Below are 22,079 nucleotides of genomic sequence, written 5' to 3' on the forward strand. Positions count from 1 at the left end.
GGAACCCACAATTTTTATTATGAGTCAATAAATAAACTATAATAAGCTAATTAAAAAGTCTTAAAGAAGAAAATCGGTCAAACTAAACTTGAAACAAATACAAGTCAGAAAAAGACACTGTAATAAAAACAAAAGGGAGAAACTAGTTGGATATTTTATTTATTTTTTCTTCACAGACAAAATCACCTGACTTTTATGCATAATAATGATAGATGGTAAATGTTCTTTTAATCGGTGATATAGAGGTCTCATGGTACGACCTATATAGCTATCACCACAGCTACAAGGAATCTCATATACCCCTGGTTGATCTGAAGTGATCTTGTCCTTGCATTTGTTCAAGAAGGAGGAGATAGTCCTTCCAGAGGGAAAAAAACACCTTAAAGTCAAGCTTCCTGAAAAGAACATGCTGACTCCATTGATGCCTGCCTTAAAAAGACAAAGCTATAGGAGGAAATAATTTCTCTGTATTGGCCCATCATATCTTTGAAAACCCTTCCCACTCCATTAAGTTTGACCAAGCCCAACTTATTGCTATTGTCCCACAACTCTTAAAGCAGAAAATCAGAGACGCTTTGGAATTTGCTAAAAATAAACCAGCCATCAATAAAGACAATGGTGAGTTTCACATTTGCGAAATTTGGGAAACCGTCACCCATAAATTGAAGATTCACAAAAAACTCCACCCCCTTCCTATAGGCCCAACCTCTTTAAGATCTACTATGACAGCAGCCATCAATGCCTCTTACCAAAATTCGGGCCATGGCACAACAATAATTCCAGGTTTGGCTCATCATTAGTGTTGTTCAGTGTTTTTAGTTTTTTTTTTATTTAGCGATTTAACTTTCTGGCAAGAAATTTCAATTTAACCTGATGATGACAGGCACAGGTCCTGTCGAAATTATCGTTAGAAAAAATCAGTCACCTGACATCCATAGCTTAGGTAAGCTTATTACCATCTATCATTATTAAGTGCTCAAACATTGCTAATCTACATTAACAACCGAAAGAAAGAAAGATTTTCTGCACTAATTTTAACAAAAATGAGTGTAACATTTTCAATAAGTATGGTTTAAAAAGAAACCCTCCAATAGATGATGGCGAAACTGATAGAAGTTTTGTCAGGGTTCCAAGATGAACTGATTTCATTGTTTGGAGTTCCGTATTATGTCTGTTACAAGAATGGGTTCTAAATGATCTGCATTGTCGCTCCGTTTCCTGATTATGTCTAAAAGTACATTAATCTTAAGCTGCTCGAAATTTTTCTCAAATATCAAGACTTTAGGAGAAAGTTAAATGTCAGATTTCAGCTGTAGATTTTCTAGCCTTCTATGTAAAAAGTGTAATTGAGAGTCTGGCATTAAACTGGTAAATTGGCAAATTCAAACTGAAATTGAAGACGGCTTTATATTTTCTGACCAATGTCTTGCTTCTGTTAGAACAGGCTTTTCTTGTTAACAATAGCTAAAACCTAATTAAAAAACAAATTTCGACCTATAGTAACTCGGCTCATTGGTTCTGGATAGTCATGCGCATGTTTTTCTATTATCTATTGTCAAAATCTCTTTGTGAAAGTATTCGTCATGGGAAGATCCTTTTCCTCTTTCAGTAGCATGAATGCCATAATCACTATAGACTGTTGGGGTTTTGCTTTTCATTTTGTATGGATTTCTCCAAAGGATGTTGTTTTTGTTATTGTTGCAAATCTGTTCCGTATCTATCATTTAATATTCGCTGGTACTTGGTGGGTTATTTTGTCAGCACTTCGTGATGTTTCATGATTGATTTCAATTTGGTCGGGGACCATATTTTTGGTAGTTTCCAATACTAAAGATTTCAATTCTTCGGTTTGCTTATCAGATTTTTAAGTGGTTGTTGGGATAGAAGTTTTGATTTCGTTCGTCGTTGTGTTCTTTTTGGGTGGGATTGTAGGGTTACTTTCAAATAGTTCTGTCTTTGTTTCAAATACTGTTTCTATTATTGTTGTTGTTCCAACTTCTGATTTAGTTGATTCGGTTTGTGTTCGTTTGGAATTGGTAACTTCCAATACACATAATTGTTAGCAATAACAATTAAACAATAATAACATTAAATAAATGAAACTAATAAAACAAACGAATAAAACCACAGTGAGGCAACAAACACCGATAAGCAACTCCCTAAAGCTTTTCGTGTAAATCTGTCAGCTTGTCAGTATTATTCGGAGGGTAAAACTTGTTATCAAAACTGCAAATATACTTCAACTCGAGTGTACGATCGGATTTTGATCCTAGTATAAATTGTGCAAGGTCACGGAACCTGTTCCCAGAAGAAATGCGAAGTAGGAGCTCCTTCGCGTCATTTAAAAGAAGAGCAAATTATATAATGTATTGAATGTAAAATCATATATAAAAAACTACTACTTGTTTATCTTAACATTTACTCGAAAATCCAGAGGTGCTGACGTACTAATGTCCGCAGTTTGCTGTGCCAAGCAATTACCAAAACGACCACAACATCTACCACATGCGTCGATCAGCTGGACACAACATGCTCCAACCTGCAAAGGAAAGAAACATTTAAAAATGATTTTTAAATAATAATCCCGTCCTAGATTTGAAACTCCTGTTTTTCCATATTTTTACTAAGAAAAAAAGAAAAAAAATTGGTACTTGTATTTTTTAGCCCCGACCTAATATTCTTCATCTAAGTAGAACCTGTTTCTCTGACGCTCACCCTAATGAAATATACCATAGTAAGAATTAAAATAAAATACTTTAGAAACGAATTTAGGCTATATATTTGGATATTAGGGGGGGGGGGCGATCAAAGTATAGTGGGTCCCGCATGCTTGTTATTTTCCGATTCCTATACCAAAGAGTAAGATAGGGAAGATATTTAAAAAAACTAAAATAGGCCACTCGAATATCTCTATTCGAGTGAGATATTTACAAAAACGGAAATAGGACACTTGAATATCACTAAAATCCTTATTCCCAAATTAGGATAAAGCCCAGAAGGGTAATGGGTTTACGGGGCTTTTAGTAGATTGTGGGAAAGCATATTCGCCTGGAGAATTCTCTATATCCTTTATACACCTTTTACTTTTGTTTTCTCTTGTATCTGTTCCTAGTGCCATATTAAATTAGTCCATCTTTATCGAAATAATCAGTTATAAATGTTGACAAGTTTTGGGATCATAGGTAGCGGGATTTCTTTCCAATTAAGTTCCTACTGAATGTAGACTTTATCCAATCTCAAAAATTGAAATATGGATTCCTTAAGTTCGTTAGTATTTTTCTCTAGTCTAATGACTTACTTAAATAATGTTTCGAATGGTTTAGGGTCTAATTTCATGATTATCTTCCAAGCATTTTGATTGGCTGGTAGCGAATATAGAAGAACACCTTCTTTGAATATAGAAGAACACTCAAATAATTGTATTGCATCTTCGAATGCTTGTTTCATCAACAGCATCACAAAACTGGTACACAAATAAGCGCAAGAATACAGGGAACTACTTTATGAAAAGAACGATGCGTATGCTCAATTAATTGTATTGCTTTTTCGAATGTTTGTTTCATCAGCAGTATCACAAAACTAGAAATAGGCCATCGTTATAAGTGCATAGGATACAAGGAACTCGAAAAAGGCAGGAACTCAACAGATGAATATACGATTGTGATCTGAAAAAGGAAAGAGGACTGGAAATTTTTTTCGTTGAGTATATATGTGGTCAACTCAAAAAAAGTAAAGAAAAAAATGCACATGTTAAAAATATGACTTCCCTCTCTTTACCGGATGAGGTAAAGAACATAGTTATGGCTCATGGTACAACTTTATATGCTCATTAATGTACAACCTTATATGTATATACAATTTGTATAACAAACGTAATTTTTACTTTTAGAGTATCATGTGACGTATTAGCCTATATTTAAAAATCAAAGGTAAAATTCCTTTTTTCATCCTTTTATTTTTCTTATTTATGGCTTAAATATGATTCCATGCTTTAAGACATCTTGAGCTGTTGCATAAACAACGAAAAATATCGTCAGAACTGTTGGACACAGCCTTGTGATTTTCCTTCTAGAATTAATGTTATTATTAATTTAAGCTTAGACACGGCTAATTTTTACGAGTTTTTGATAAGTGATTTTAAGCAATTAATTTTTGAAGATAATTATTGCCAATTGTGTTATGGGCTATTTGATCATAGTTAATTGTAGAAGAGACAAGATTAGCTTGACATAATGGTAATGATTGGGGCCGAAAAATGAATTATATTTTTCGAAAATAATATTTTATTGGAATTACGTTGTCCATTAAGAAATTTTAATTTCACATTCATTCCCTTTTGTGGCACTTGCTCGTCGGCCTAGTGCCATATAGCAATCGTAATTTCTGGCCGTCTGTCGGATGGTCTGTCGGTACCCAGTTTTATTAGTTCGTGCACTTCAAGATAAGCTAGGAAAATAAAAGTTGGCAGCCGTATTAGGAACCAGACCAGATTAAATTAGAAATAGTTGCTTCCCCGATTCGACCATCGGGGGGGGGGGGGGTAGTGGAGGGAAGGTTAACTAGGAAAAATTAGAAAACATGAGGTATCTTTAAGTTACGAACGAATGATCGGATCTTAATGAAATTTGACATTTTGTACTTTAGGACAACATAACATTAATAAGAACACAACAAAATTTCTACACATGCAATACGGAACAGGCAAAATATATTCTATCAGCATAAATCAATAAGGTTAGTATCTAAAGAGAGCGCCCTGCGATTAAAGTTGTTAAAATACCTTCTTGAGAAGCTACCTGGATGGCTAATTGTTGAATTTTAAATTGTGAATTTTTTTTATTTAATTAAAAATCCACAGAGACTTCAAAACTCTGTAGACAGCTAAAATTGTATCTTCGACACCATTTCCTCTTGAAAAACATAAACATTAGAAACCACATCATTCGACATTCAGCTCCAGCAGCTCAACCTAGCAAAAGAGTAGGCACAGGGTGAGGTAATTTAGAAAAAAGGCCTTTAAACAGTGGTATATCTAAGGATAGTATAGTATTAAAATAAATTATCGCGTTAAAGCTAAAAAGAACAGAAATTTCAGAAAAAGTAAGACTAACATGCCTTATGCATCCCAAAGAGTAGAATGGTAATTTTTCAGTCCTGAAAACGACTTTTACTCCGAGCAATTGATGAAAAATAATCACATTTACCGAATAAGGTTTCTGCTTTCAGTCTTTGAGGGGTCCTCCCTCCAAAAGATCTGAAGGAGTTCTTTATTCAAAATATTTGAAGGGTATTACTCCAAAATATTTGAAGGTGTTCTCCCTCCATAATTTTGAAGATCAGCCTTCGCAAAAATTACTAAGTAATTAAACTTCGAAAACTTTCTTAAATGAAATTCTATGGGTCATTTTTTATTAGTAATCTTCGAATTCATAAAATTACCGAAACACTTATTCTTTTATTTACTTGTCATGAGGTGTGCATTTCATTTTGGATCCAAAAATGTATTTTATCAGGTAATCATATTCAGACCAAAATCTATCATAAGGCATAGAATTAACGACTTACACTCTTAGGTTTCAAACCACCTTAACTTTCGTATTTATGAACTCGTAACTCCCATGTGAAGGATACTCGATCAGATTCGTTACAAAATTCGCAAAGGCTTGTAGTATATTCACGGCTGTAAGAACTATTATTCAGAGGCAAATAAGCAACATACACAACGAATCATACGGAAACATACGCTAACAAGTTTTCGTAGGATTTCAGTATGTCTTTGAATTTCATCGATTGTGAACCGGATATCAGTAATCTCAGAATTAATTTTGATGGCTTTTTTGCAAAATCAATCTTTAAATCAACAAGTGACGTCTGCGAATCAAGCTCCGGTATGTTTTGGGCTCCTAGTTGGCTAGAAGAATCAAAAATTACAGTTTTCAACTGAGAAAGCAGCTGGAGAACTTTATGACGTTGTAACCTTGTGCTTATATCACTATTTGCCAAAGAAACAGAAGTATAAGCATTCATCAAATTAGAAGATTGAACACCAATCTGTTTGATCCGTTATTCCAGTGTTGTTAAATGAAAATTTAAAATAGATGGAAAAGGTATAAATAAAAAAAGAAAGTCATTATATACTTGATATATTTGTTTTGCAAGTTTGATATGATTCCTTATCAACTCTGTAGTATGTTCTTGATACATCTGTTCTGCGTTTTTGTCCTGGCTTTTTCCAATTCTATAGCCTTAAAAGCTCGTTTTAACACTTTTGATGAAAATTTTAATTTTGTTACTTAACTCATTTGTTCTGTTGAAATTTGTTCTAAGTAACAAGTAATCTTGATATTCTTTGTCAATATTCATTGTCTGTTCTGTAGTTAATAAGTCTACAAATCCTTCAGTTCCAAGTAATAATTCCTCCATGATTCCCAAAAATGGCTGAAAGAATATTTGCAAGGTTAAACACTGATTTGATGCTCATTCTTGTAATTTCTTTCTTACTCTGAGACAAAAGTCTTCTGATCTGGTAAAAGTTTAAATCTGGATTTGTCGACTCTAATTTAATATGGCCTCTGTTAAACTGACTTATTTGACCATGAGCTAACCTAAATCTGTTCATGTATTTTTCAAATCATCTCACAGAGAATGTTGTTTAATTTTGTAAGCATGCATTGATTTATTTGCCAAATTTATTTCAGTTGTAACATGGCTGTTGAAGTTTTTGCTAATCAGCAGAGCTGTACAATGAGCTCTTAAATTAGAGAGCTTTTTCTTCTGTTGCTGCATGAAAGATATCGTTTTCAGTTAAATCAACCATTCTAAGAATATTTCTTTCTCTTATATGTATTGAGTCTTCTTTTTTCTTTAAGCTAAAGAGTGTATTCCTATAAGTGTAGAGAAAAGACTGCTTTCAGGAAGGATTGTATATTCGATTTTATTTTTAATATAATTTTACTCACCTGTGTTTCCAGTTTCACCATCTTTCTGTCTTTCAGACCATGTTTGTTTGTCATTGGTTAAGTCAGTCGCAAGAACTGTTTTCGAATCAATTTCAACAGTGGGTTGCATTATCTTTTTTCTTTTGGCTGTGAATATGCCCAGAAAATGTTCGTACGTTTTGTATTCATATTGTTCCCATATTCTAGTGTATGTTTTCGTCATTGTTTTGTTACCGTTGGGGTTGACATTTTAACTGATATTATTAACCATAATGAATTTTCAGACACGCCTTCTATCCTACGAGATAAATTAAATACACCCTTCCTTACAAGCACCGAAACTCCTCCATAGTATCTACCATTTGCCTAAAACTTTTTTCCTACACTCAAAAACATCAAAATCTTCACATGACGAAAAATGATCCAGAGAATTCCACGTCTCAACAAGGCAAACAACATCCCAACTCTCACAACCGGCTAAGGTAGTTGGCTCTAATAGATTTTAATAGCCCCCTCTCCTACACTAAATACAGAAGCAGCACTTCCAAAACTCTGACCACTAGTATCAGAAATTGACGATCCGCTTCTTTCACGCGCAAAATGTCCCAGGTTCATGAATAACATTGTGGGAGCTAGCCATCTCATCACGCATACACGTTTCTGTCTGATCTTCAATAGCTGTCCCATGCTTGACTGACCTTGATCCTTCTTTATTCAGTAAATTTATATTGTCTATTACTTCATTGCACCTCTGCATATTACGATTTAAGTCTAAATTCTGATTACCGTGGGTTCTCACTTCCTCTAATGCTAAAACCTTTCGCTGTTATCGATCGATTTCTTTCCCTTTACCAAGTTTACTATCACATGCAAAAATCTCATCCCCTACAAAGTCTCACACCCCTCAGTTTTGCGTGCAAATGTCCTTCCATACGAGTGTCTTCAAAAATTGGTATCAACTTACTGCGCGCCAATATATCTGAAGAAGTGTAGTCTGGGGCTAATGACAAATAAAACCTTCTGAAAAGTGCCGCTGAAGCAAATAGAGATTTTTTTTTTAATTCCATCGACACTAATTTAATTACGACTGGTCTGCCGGTAAACGAAAAACATCTAACATCTTTGATATCTGTCTGCATTAACGGGATGTGTCTTACAATTTCATTTAAGAATCTAAAAATGCCTCTTTTTATAGCAGAACCTCTTATCTTTGGGTCAAAATTGTAGAGTATCACATTACACCCTTTTTGATCCGCCTGAAATCGATCCATTATTTTTTTTATTATTTGCAACTTCCATTTTTAGCTCACGAACTTCCGCAACTGAATTTTCAGACCTTTTTCCACTTCGAAAATTTTCTTGTTCAGAGATGCCGAGATTGAAGAAAATTCCACATATAATTATTGTACCTTTTTGCACAGAGGATCAGGTTTTTTAAGCTCTATTGACATTTCACTTATTTCTTTTTTAATCTGTAGCTGGACTTATGCTGTTTCCGTTATTTTGATAATAATTACTAGCTACTCAAAATAGAAAAGCGTACCTGTTTAAGAGTCAATATTCACTATGCAAAGGCAAAAATAAGCTCGTAAAGAAAAGTTTTCTTACAGGTTTGTTATAGCTTAAATTGAACGGATTCTGGTTGAACTTTTTTTTATATTAAGAAAAATTACCAAAATAAGACAAAATGTCGTCACAGCAGATTCAAATATTCGTCGACATCTCGACTAAATTTGTACTCATCAGGAAAAAAAAGCAGCAATAAATATATCAAAAAGCTTACTATAATCATGATTCCCTTGGCTTCTTTCTCATTGTCGATCAAGTAGACCACAAAACAGTAGCCACTGCCTACAATGCTGGTAAAAATTCCATTTTTATTGTTGTTGTGCAATCTAAGTCCGATTATGAAAAATCAGGATTAGCTCAGGAGTACTTCAGGATTGTCTCAGCAAAATGTCACTAAACAGAGATATTCACAAAATGTAACAAAACAAAGATGTTTTGTGGGGTAGGCTACACTGATGCTTTGTAAACACTGATTTTTAAACAAAGTAAAACAAGTTAAGAACAAAGACAAGTCTCAAAAAGTACCAGTTCACAAATGTTAATCAACAGGAAAAGCTTCTAAAAGCCTGGAAACCAATTAAAAGAAAAACAGTATGGGCGCACAATAACCTAATCAATTTTTTTGCAAGTAATGTTACTGCTGCCACGGTAAAAAGAAATGAAATGCTCCGCCATCGCCATCTACACTAAGAATGAAATATAACTTTTTATTTAATTTTTTTTTTGTATTATTTTATGTTAAAATTCCATATGATAACTGTTTTTGTTTTAGTACAATAAAAGAACGTGCTGAAACCGATGGGATAAGTTCCACAGCCTTATCCTTTTCTGGTATATAAAGGGTGTTTCCCCCTCTCCTAAAAAATTCACTCTTCTAAAACCTCTAAAACACCAGTAAACACTTCTAAACACCTCCCTCTTCACGATGAATTGCTATTTACTAGTAATAAAAAACTTTTTAATGTTCTAACTAAGTGACCCTTGTGTTTTGGAAGTCGTTATTAATGAAACGGGATACAATTCAAACATTAGTGAAAAGATTGTAATGTTGATGAAGGTATAATTTCTGCATTTACGTAATGATTTATGTTTGTAATTTCTGATATTGTAATTTCTGATATTTGTTTTTAATTCTGGAAAATCCGGCTCGTAGCACAACGGAAAAATTCTCCCTCCCACTGACCATTCTTTCCCTCGTGGACCCAGTAGGCTATTTTATTCGGAGGCGCAGGAAAAGACTGAGCTGTTATTCTCCAGGTCTGGTACTGTTTGTCTGCCTGGTTGTAATAGGCTATATTTTTCGGATGCGCAGGAAGAGACTGAGCTGTTATTCTCCAGGTCCGGTACTGAGTGTCAGCCTGGTTTACGTAGGGAGATATGTTTCCAGAATAACTTAGGGTTTTCCTTGACATTTTTGGCCAGATGTTCTTCGTAGTTTACAGTGAGTTTCCGCGTTTCTTTTCTGAGGAGATTCCTGGCAATTTTGTACTTTTCGTATACTGTTGTTGTTTTTGTTTCACAAACTTCTCCCAAAGTTTTTTCTTCCTATCGCATAGTTTCTTGATTTTTGGGGTGAGGAAAGCTAGAGTTTTTTGTTTCTTTTTCCATGTCACGCTGGTATGTTTGGCTAGGCTCTCTAGTAGGGTATTTTTTAGGATTAGCCATGAAGCTTCCACGTCATCTGAGATCAGAATTTCAAGATTGGCATCTATCAGCTCTTCCACCATCATCTTGAAATTAGTAAAGGATTGCTTAGTATATTTTGATGATTTGGAGTTGAGTTGTATAGGTGAGAGGACTGGCATGTGGTCACTTGAGCCAATCGGACTGAAAGTCAGTGTCCCGATCACCTTTTCTGGATCATTAGTTATGACTAGGTCAAGTGTTGAAGGATTTTGTCCCGGACAAATTCTTGTGGGCACAGTTACTGTTTGGTACGCAACATTATCAGCAAGTACTTGGATTAGTGGGTTTTGCTCAAGGCTTGACCTGGTCACATCCTCGCCATCTATCCAGAACACGCATGGGAGGTTGAAGTCCCCTGTCATGAACAAAGTTGCCTTTGGGAAGTTGCATAGTATGAATTGCGTCATTTCAGCAATTGCTCTTTGAGAGGACAGCTGACATGGACTACTGGGGTTCCTGTAAATTGAGCTTAGGACAAACATTTCGTTAGGTAGGGACAGGGATACCCAAGTGGCTTCAACCCAAGGTTAGTAAGAATTCGGGACAGAAATTTTTCTTACCTGGAATTCCTTGGAAGCTAGAACAGCAACTCCTCTTCTGCCGTTTGGATCGGACATATTGCTGAAGATGTTTTATCCAATGGGGCAGATGGAGTCTTCTGTCAGTTGAAATCTGGAATTTTTAGGGCTAATTTCTGTCAGAGTTGCAAAATCTATCTGACTTAATTTGAGCACTGTTGCCAGTTTTGGCATCTTATTGGTGATAACATCAACGTTAGCTGTCATAATGTTTATAAGTTTTCGGGTGTGTCTAGGTAACTTTTGGCTATGCACACTATTGTTCTCACTGATGGTTGAAGTAGGTGAGTTACAGCTGAGGTACACGGAGCTGCTATTGAGGGACAATGCAGAGGGGCATGGGGACGTAACTGTTAATTTACTATTTTTACTTTCACACACGTTTACTGTTACATAATTATTATCATTCACACATAGACTATTTACAGGGGGACTGACACGGGAAAAGGTACCTCTAAGACGGTATTACTTTTCCATGCTCGAGCAGCCCACCATCGAAATTGCTCGAGTTTGCCCTTTTTTTGTGATTTCTCCTTTTCTGATCACTAGGTCTGTTTCTCCGTTTGCCTGTCTCTTCTTCATCTCCTCCAACAGGGTTTTTCTGGCGTTGCGTTCTTCTTTGGAGCTGTCGCCATAGAATCGAATTGTGTCTTTGCGCTGGTAGGAGACATCCAGGATAAGTTTATTTTCAGTAAAGCTGGCTACCGTGAATAAGACTGGTGGGTATCGCAGTGGTTGTTCAGTCGTGGCGGACGAGGCTGGTAGTCTCTTCACAGTGAAAATTTTGGTTGCTATTTTGTAGATATCCTGGAAATATTTGGCAAGGAAGTTTTCATCACTTTCTTGGATCTTGCTTGCTTCTGACTGTGCGGCGTATGTGTTCATCTAGTGCATTTGGTGCAAGCCCTGTCACTTGTGCAGTGATTGCAGAGTCAACAATCGCTTTTACCTCGTTAACGAATCTCTCGAATCTCTTTGAGGCCCTTGTATGCATTAGATGATATGCTACCAATGTCCTCACGTACTTCTGTTTTGAAAGATTCAATAGCTTTGGTTAGGGTGTCGGCGTCGCGCACAAGTTTATTTAAGATGCACCGGGAAAGGTCCATTCGCATTTCATAGTGCGATTCATTTTCCCTAGCAGGACATACTGTTCATCGCTTAATCCTAGGCACTCAATACAGAACCAATTGGGGCAATGTCACAATTGACGGCTTGTGAATTCTCATCCAGGTTTTTTGTGCATCCTTGGCACTTATCCTGTCCCTTTACGGGGCTCTCACGTTGTCTCTTTTTTGGTGCCATTTTGACTGGTTGGTATCTTTTACACGTCGCAACACTGGCACTTTAGGAAATTTCACTTTTAATGTAGCAGCGCCCTCTTCACCACATTAACAACAACAACAAACAAGAGAAATTATCCAGATTTAGGAAATTATTCACAGGTGAGGGTTTTATTATAATCTAAATTCGACTTTTCCAATAATTTCTTTTCCAGTGATGTATATCCAGGTTATTCTATTTTTATTAGGCTATAACAGTAATTTCAGTTCCAGTGATATATGTCCAAAAGTGTCTAGGTTCTTTATTATTCTATTTTTTGTTAGGCTATTAACTATTTCACCTTGCATCCATTATTTGTTACATCACTATCAGGAAACTATTTACAAGTGAGGGTTAGCCTATATTATTTTGTAAATTTATTTTTCACCGTAATTTCTTTTCCAGTAACGTATATCCAAAAAGTGTCTAGGTTCTTTGTTATTCTATTTTTTATTATAACTATTTTCACTTTACATCCACCATTTTTTACATCACTATCATCACTGAATACTGTTCAACAAATTAGCTGAACATATCACTTTCTTTCTTATTTAATTGTTGGTCCAGAGTGTGGATATCAAGTGTAGCTAAGTGTATATATCTTTTTAACACTCTGCAACAGCTTATCTGAACATATCACTTCACTTCTTGTTTATTTTTTGGTCCAAATATATTAATCAGTGTGATTAGAAATTTGGTTTTAATACATTTATGGCACCTTGACAAGAATAGATTTCTGTTTTAAATTACACATGGCAATTTTTCAAAGATTTAGGCTATAAATTGTTGATTAAATCAAATGATGGAAATGGATTATACAACTTTTACACAACAGATCTACAATGAAATAATTGCCTAAGTTTTAAACTAATGTTTTAACTGTTTTCTACAGTGTAGCTTACCTAAAAAATGGGAAACAAATTGTAACATTTTTAAAGAAGGCCTAAAAAAGGCTTAGAATTGAATCCCCTAGTAAATTTATTTCTTTGTACCAGAAGAGAAAAAAAAAACACTTGGTAATTTTTTTTTGCTAGTTCTCTTTATAATTTACTTTGGTATTAGCCAAGACTTTGGACTATAGAAAAGGATACATGTAGAAACAAAAAGACAATTCTTACTTCATAATATACACAAAACATTTACCCCAAAACCAGAAATATGCAAATATTTATCCAAAACTATATTCCATGTGTCATTCTTGTTTTAAGTGTGCACTCATAAATAGAATCAGTACAGAAACAAAAACATAAATAATATTGGTTAGCCTATGTATATTCTCAACTAAGGGGAGGGGGTTGTGCATAGTAGAAGTTCCTTCAAAATGTATTAATTTCAGTTTTTCTACATAGACTAGGCACAAAAATAAATGTAGACAAACAGCAATTTTCTTGTTAACTAAAAGGTTAATATCCATCCATTAGGGAGGGAAATGAGCAAAATTAGAGATGTGAAGATTTTTCTTGAAAACACTTGGATGGTCAATTATAGCCTACATATTAATCTTTGATTATTGTCTCATTTTGTCCAAAATAAGAATAATTTGCAATATTACTATTATAATTTTATCACCACAAGCCTATTATAACTGTTCAAGCCTTCTATTATTGTAGCATAAGATGGTTTTTGCAATTCTTATTGAAACTACATAATGTTTTTCATTTTGGGGATATCTGCTGTATATCTACAGCAGATGATAACTGCTGTAGGGCAACAATAGCCTACATTGGATTTTTGGCTATATAAAAGTTGTAATATTTTATTTGATTCAGTGTACATTACAGGCTAAATTTCTTAATTTTCATAAACTTTATTAATTTAAAATTATAATGCTATTTTGGTACAGCTTACCTTAATCATTTTTGTTTTATATAGGCTTGAATCTTTAGATTTTTTGTGAGGTGGGGGGGCAGGATAAATGATGGACTGTAACCAGGGAAATGAACAAGCTCCTCCAAATATGATTTGACTGTCAATGAAAATGTTGTGACTTGCTATATGCAGCAATGTTTAGAAATGATAAGCTTACAATTAGTGCTATTGACTATTGAACTGTATAATTATATTGACCGTTGAGAAAACAGTTTTTACTTTATAATATGAAGAAAAATGTTAGTTACAATTTTTTAAAGGTGCTTCCAGTGTGCTTCAATTCCATATTAGAAACATTCAATTCTTCATTTTCTTTAAGGGAGAGTGTACTCATCACTTATTTTAGTGCCAATTTTACAGTTATAGTTTTTGGATTGTCAGCTTATATTCAAACTTATTGTAGTATGCAACTTTAATGCTTAAAGTTGCTTTGTATTTGGTGTGGGGGGGATATATATTGAAAATAGTTTAAACTTTTCTAGGTTGCTCTTCATGTTGAAGCTTACCACAATTTTGAAGTCTGCAGAGCCTCTAATTGATTGAGCAAACCATTGTCATTTTTGAAAGGTGACAATATGCTTACAATCTTTACTAAATTGTATTTTTATGTATTTGTTCTTAGCATGAAATCATGTCATCCAGTTATGTAGTTACATTTGAAGTATTCCATTAATACTAATTTCTTGATATTACTATTGGTATGGTAATTGACTATCAGACAATTTCAAATAATCAAAAAAAGTTATTTACAGCACAACTATCCATTAGGTTCTAAAGTTCCTTTGAATGATCTGATAATTTAAATGATATCCGGAATTCTATTTATCCAGATACTTTTCTTCCATACATTTTTATGCTTCTTCAAAACATATGTTAAATAGCTTTATACCCACTATTTATTGAGTTTTGCCATTCTTGACAAATTTTTTATTATGTTACAATATAATGTTCAGAAAATCAACCAAGTCAGGCTTGAAGATTTAGAAACAAGTTATTATAATAAAACAATCTACATATAATGAAATAATATATCACCAACATTGTAGAAACACAATAAAGAAAAACAACCATAGGCACATAGAAAATTAGAGAAATGAAGGTACATTTGCATTGTCAACATAATGAATTTTTTTTATTAGCCTAATTCTTGATAGAATATTTTTGCCTTATACATGCTTTTTCTTAAGGAATAAATGTCTACTTTGTAATTTTAATTTGAGCATAAGACAACCTAAATTTTTTATTAAAGATAGTTCTATTTCTTTATCACATATAAAGTATTTCTATCCAAAAGGGAATTGAAATCATTTTGTTTTATACTTTGTAACAGCATTCCTAGAACAATAAACCTGTACCCTACCCTACCCCTCCCCCTGAAGATTTTTGGGGTTGCAAAAGATTAGGCACGGGTTTAGGAACCACTCAAAACCTTATATACAACTAAGGATTCTTTTATTGCTAGTTTTTCTTTGGATTATAGTCTAGAGATGCTTACATTCAGAAATTTAGCTGGTATTTAAGGAGTTTACACTTTTCTTACAAAGTGTATTTTTTTGCCCTTTCTACTGTTGAAGGTGAATCACTGTCAGCTTGTAGTGAAGCTATTGGTTATTATTAAATAGTACTCGATAAAACTGTAAAAGAAAATAGGGCTTTGCTAGTACAGTGTGATACTATAAACAAAAACATCCATATGTTTTAATTCTTATAAGATCAAACATTTCATGTACATCACATTTGAGTAGCATCATATATGCATTGTCAGCACACCTTTGGGTACACTGACAGCTCAATTAGTTTTAAATACACAAAATGTTCAAGTACAACAGACAATCACTTTCATATTTATCTTCAGACAAAACTATTGTAAGACAGTTGTTTTAGTTTTTCTTCTGTTCTCATTAAAAAATTTTTTTGGCAAGTATGCTGTTTAAGATTTTACGTTGTGTGGATACTTTTTTTTTAATTTCTTAGGTCTTCTTATGTTTCCTTTTTTGGGGGTATTTTCTTTTCTAAATTATATACAAACCTTTCTCTTTGTTTTACCTTATTCTAATAATACAAATTCTTTTTCATTTCTTTTTTACAGGTGCTTCATCTAAAGTGATATTGACGGTTTTTAGTCGTAGGTTTGGATAATCTTACTAATCATTTTTCTTATTTACAGTTTTTCAGGGATTTTTTTTTAGGCTTTTTAGGTTACAAATATTGTGAAAAAGAAGACACTTTCTCTTAGTCAACAGGGAATTAGACAGCAATTGCAATGGTATCACAAGAACGAAAGAAGAAACTTAGAGAGAAGGAAAGATATGACAGTGGACCTAAACAGGTTGCTGTCAAAAAGAAGGAGTACTATGAGAAAAAGAAGGATGTTCTCAAATTGAGTGCAAAAAGCAGATTTAAGCAGGATGAGAAAGCAGCAGCTCTAAACAAACGTCGAGTTTTAAAACGGCATAACAATGACGAGGAGTATTGTCAGAATTGCATCAATTCACCATCAGAGCAAGTGAAGGACAAATACAGAAATGATGAGGCTTATCGCCTGAGGACTATCAAGTTAGCATCAGAACGTGTGAAGGATAGCTACAAAATGATTAGACTTATCGCCTGAGGGCTATCAAGTCTGCATCAATCAAGAAAAATACCAAATATAGAGATAATGAAGAGTATCATCAGAATTACGGCAAGTCAGTATCAGCACGTAGAAAGGCTAAATATAAAAATGACGAGACTTATCGCCTGAAGACCATCAAGTCTTTATCAATCAAGAGAAATACCAAATATAGAGATAATGAAGAGTATCGTCAAAATTACGTCAAGTCAGCATCAGCACGTAGAAAGGCTAAATATAAAAATGACGGGACTTATCGCCTGAAGACCATCAAGTGTGTATCAATTCGGAGAAACATAAAATATAGAGAAAATGAAGAGTTTCGTCGAAATTACATCAAATCAGTTTCTTGGAAACAAAGAACCAAATACAGGACTGATCAAATGTATCAAAGAAATCAAATTGATAAGGTTACTGCTTACAATATGTTGAAAAGATACAGAGGAATTAATTTTTCACTCAAGGAACAGAGGAGAAAAACATCAAACAAAGTCATCGAATTCTATGAGAATTTTTACAGAAGCCGCAGGTTGACGAAAAAATATGAGGAAACATCATCATATCACTCAACTCTGCCTGAACTCACAATGAGATGTACACCAAACAAAAGGAAAATTTATCCTCAAAAAAGGTAAAGAAAAGTCAGAGCCAATCACAAACCAGTGCCAAGTCTTTAGATATGTCCTGCTTCATAAGCCAGTCAAACCACAATTCGGTTTGGGCTAATAACAAGCATTCCGGATTCTTTGTGAGAAATTATAGACAACGGTGGGCATATAGGTCCAGGACTAGCAAAAATGAACTCAGATTTAGAAAAGTTGAATACCATCTTTTATATGTACAAAAAAAGAGAAAATATTCAATCATTGAACTTAAGTTACCGCTAGAAAAAGCTAAGACAGTCATTAACATATCATCAAATTCACTAGCAAAGCTACATGCAAGCATTCACAAGCAGTGCTCAAAATTTTTGGAGCATCTACCAAAATCAGATTATGTCCCTGATGTTAGAGAATTCACCCTTGCAATGGGAAATGTCAGGGAGCATTTTGTGTATAAAGAAGCTTATCACCTCGAATCAGTGTATAAAATCTTTGATGTCAACCATTGTTTGAGATGTGGTCACACTGACGACCTTTACACTGCAATTCCAATTGACGAGGAAGGAAGAGCAATATTTTTGATTATGGTAATAATCAAGCTGTAGAAGTTGGTAATAGATGCTTGTGTGTGACGACAAAACAAGCAAGATAATGAAACTGGGCACAGCTTTTCTAATTTTGTATCTCCTTTTCTGAAAGGTTAGTTGAAGGGTCAGAATCGCAGTCTTCTACCAAGTTTGATGATGAAGAATGGAATACTAAGATACAAAGCAAAATTCTCATTGATATATGCCAAAGATATATTGTAAAGGATTTGAATAAAAATACTGATGAAAGTAGGACCACCGAAAAAAATTCTCTTGTAAAAAGTCGGTTGGCAGACAAAAATCACCCATTCAAATGGAAATGTCACCAAGATCTCTGCAAATTTGAGCCGATTGACATTGAAATGTGTCATATCCTCTTTTGCACAATTTCCGAAATGAACCAAGAAAGTTCGTTAACAGATTCCCTTGTTGAATTGTATTTGGATAAATTCAATTATTGCAAAAACCAGTCAATTCACCCTGACAAAATGAGACATTCAATTTATTGTCACCCACGCAATGGATGTTACAGCTTTCTTCGTGCTCTACGAGCATTGGCGCCACATTTTCCTGTTCTAGCAAACTTTGTTAGAATCTAGTACAAGGCAATAGAAAGATATAGACTCATTAGATATGTGAAAACAATTAGTAGCAAAGGTAGTATTGCACAATTAAGATCCATAGTAGAAGCTGCAATTTCAAAACTGAGGATGAAAAACTTTACAATGTTTCTGGAGCCTATGCGTCCTCAGGTATCTACAGAAGAATCGGAAATTATGAATATCCTTGGGAAAAATCTTATGAAAGTAGCTGAAATAAGAGACGAATACCCATCAGTTCCTTGCGATTGTTGCGAGCAGTTAAAACTGCCAAATGAGGTAAAAGTTCTTGGCTCTTTTTCGAAGCGAAAGGGCTTTGATTATATAACCAAAATTCTTCAAGAAGAGACTTATGAGTATGTACCTAAAAAAGAGAGAGAGATGATTTCCAACTGTCAATTGACTGGATGGAGTACTTATTGGAAACATTCAAGCTGTGTGAATATTGTGCAGGAAAAATGTTCTCAAATAACTAAAATGTACGTTCTGTTGGAAGTAACCTTTACGTCCAAGCAACTCCAGATTGCATCAAGAATTTGAATAAATTTGAACTGGCAATGATAAGATTTGTCATGCTATGTCTAACTGTTGTTAGACTTGGACAAGTCATGGGATCAAAGAGACCTGCAAACGAATTAACAGAGGCTCTTAAGGGAAGAATTATATATCTACCCGTAGATGTTCAAGCAAATGCGGATGTACAACAAGACAAGTTGCTCAACATTGACAGCTTTGTGATACTTGTCAAAGGTCAACCAACCTATGATAAAAATGTTTGGACAGCACTTATTGATTTGAGGAAAATACACAAAGCACTAATTTGGTTGAAAGAAAACAATATGGTGTACAGGAACATCAAAGCGTACACACTAGAGGAGTTGCAAGAGACTCTTGAGAGTCGTTTATTAGAAAAAGAAAAGGGACAAGAGCAAACTTATGAAATACCAGAGGGAGCAATATTAGAAAAACTTAAAAATGATGCCAAATCACACTTAGTAGAGCATTTCTCTCTACATTCACTTGACTCGTCAGTACTGAAAGACTTTATAGATGACTTCAAGAACAATAAAAACATTAGCTGGGATAAATAATACTCACATTACGTCCAAAACCAAGTAACGAAAAGTCAATGATGTTATGTGGCTTAGCAGATTCTTTTGCCTGGTCGATACAACTTGCACAGGATGATTGATCTCCTCAGGGTCTTTTGTGTTTGGCCTTTCTGGACCAAGAAAGAGTTTATAATAGCATAACAAAGGTACTTTTGCGCCAATAGCCAATATAATTGAATACTGGAGCCATTGTAGAATGGTGCTAAGTGGTGCTGGAGCCACTGTAAATTGTTTCATTAACGCACTCTTCGTTAATAAAAATAAATCACATTTAAGAACTGGGTTTCGATTCCACTTAGTTATAAACGTTTTATGTGTATTTTTAAGGATGACAATTTTAATGAAAGCCTTTTGGAAGAAATGAAAACAATATTAAGATGGCAGAATTTAAAAGTGTACTCTAATAAAAACCAAGAGCTCAGAGCATATGGTATGAGTTCTAGCAAAATTCTAAGAATCAATAGATTGCTTTAAAAGGAAAATCAGAGGCTTAATGCCGGTTGGGATTTAAAATAAGAGCTCTGAGTCACGAGTCCTTCTAAATATCAAAATTCATTAAGATCCTATCACCCATTTGTAAGTTAAAAATACCATAATTTTTATAATTTTTCCTCTCCTTTCAGCCCCCCAGATGGTCGAATTGGGGTAAAAGACTTTATCAAGTCAATTTGTGCAGCTCTCTGAAACGCCTACCAATTTTCAAGTTCGGAGACATGAGTTACTTATAAATATCAAATTTCATTAAGACCCGGTCACCCGTACTTAATCTAAAAATACCTCAGTTTTTCAGATTTTTCCAAATTAACAGCCCCCAGCTCCCTAAAAGAGAAAAGATCCGTTCCAATTATGTCAATCATGTATCAATAACTTGTGCTTATTCTTCCCATCAAGTTTCATATCGATCTCTCTACTCTAAGCGTTTTCAAAGATTTTTGGTTTCCAAGATTTCTGTCCCCCCCCCCCTACAACCACCTATCCAATGTCCTTGGATCCAATTCGAATTGAAAATGGAGCATCTGAGACATAAGATTCATCTATATATAAAGGTTCATTAAGATCTGATCACCCAATCGTAAGATACCTGGATTTTCACTTTTCCATGAATTTCGGTTTCCCCCTCCAACTCCCCTCCCAATGCCATCGAATATGGTTGGGATTTATAATTAGAGATCTAAAGCACAAGATCCTTCTAAATATCAAATTTCATTAAGATCTGGTCACCATTAGATCAGTAAGATCATTAGGATTCAGTAATATAACTCATAAGTACTGAGATCAGTACTGATCTCATAAGATCAGTAAGATTCATTAAGATCAGTAAGTACCGAAATGAATGCAATTTCTTTAAATTTCGTCTTTGCTTATGTATCCAGACACCAGGTATCATTCCTTTGGTCTTAGGTACGCTGTCTAGGGAATCTATACGATAAAGTATGACCCCGGAAGCCCTCCAAAAACTTCACGCTCTGGTGTTTAATTTTTTTTTATTGTTTTATTGGTGAAAGCCAATAAGGGGCCTAAAAAGGGTTTGGAAAAGGTCGTTTTGACTATGATGGCCACAAGTCATACATCCTTGAAATCATCAGAATTTACAAAAGAAACGAACATTAAGCTCTTGTGCATATTAAAAAATGCTACCCACCTTTTGCAGTCCTTGGACCTAAGTATATTTAAGCCCCTTAAGAACAATTGAAAGAGACACGTAAACCTTTGGAGAAAGGACACGTGAATGAACATGGCAATAGAATTAACATTATCAATAATTTGTCCGATGAAAGGGGTCTAGAAGATATCTTTTTGTCAACATCATACATATATCCTTAGGAAGACAATGACCTCAGAGATATGTATAAATGCCTTTAGGAAAAGTGAAATTTTCTCATGGAATCCAAAAGCATAGATTAACTGACCTTCGGCATAATCAGGATGTAGTTAGGCCTACAGAGAGTGTAATTTTACCAGAATGTGTAGGAATAGGCCTACATATTACAACAAATAGCAACTAGGATCCAATAAATGATTCTAAAATTATAGATCAACCACTTGAAAAAACCAAAATCAAAATCAACCAATAAAAACACCTTTGCAAACCTCTTACCTTCGAGTGAAACCCCGAATATTCGTTAGAAATTCCTTACTGGAAACATAATTGCAGATCAGTTATTTTTCATTTGCATGGTTTGTGGGACTACAACACAAATAGAAACTTTTGATGAAATGTTTGATGGAAAAAATACCAAAAGCGACTTTTGGGGAATAATTTCCGCAGATGGATATTTTCAGGGGATATATTTTCTGGGGGAAGGGGGATTTTTCGGGAGGCATTATACAAGCACAATTGAGAGTTAGTGAATGAATCAAATGGGAACACATGGGAAATAAATAAAATGGGAAATGACTACTTTTGATGTTAACTTTCCTTGAACTGTTGATAAAAAGTGTTAATACAGAGTGTTAACAACTTTTAATACAAAGTGAAGATGTTAGCTCTCTAATTTCAATAGCCTTCTTATGGAAGAGGAACTTCTGCTTAACAATAATCGAGTCACCTTTAAGAAAAAAACAATAACAAGAGGACCTAAAAAACAACGAGGCATTTTCTCTT

The 22,079-nt window shown here is 34.4% G+C and overlaps 1 long non-coding RNA gene across 6 annotated transcripts in view; it reads right to left on the reverse strand.

Annotated features, from left to right (window-relative positions):
• Nucleotides 1-2,353: 2,353 nt before the first annotated feature.
• The window catches only part of LOC136043370 (uncharacterized), a 156,308-nt gene continuing 136,582 nt past the window's right edge, over nucleotides 2,354-22,079 (reverse strand). The window contains exons 7-9 of one of the 6 annotated variants that reach the window (XR_010621596.1): nucleotides 19,461-19,695; nucleotides 8,722-8,900; nucleotides 2,354-2,539 (exon numbers count right to left, since the gene is read on the reverse strand). This is a non-coding gene — a long non-coding RNA (uncharacterized LOC136043370). The other 5 variants (XR_010621593.1, XR_010621594.1, XR_010621597.1 and 2 more) reach the window with 5 other exon arrangements.

The sequence above is a fragment of the Artemia franciscana genome, unplaced genomic scaffold (genome assembly GCF_032884065.1).
Source record: "Artemia franciscana unplaced genomic scaffold, ASM3288406v1 Scaffold_509, whole genome shotgun sequence".
Taxonomy (NCBI): Eukaryota; Metazoa; Arthropoda; class Branchiopoda; order Anostraca; family Artemiidae; genus Artemia; species Artemia franciscana.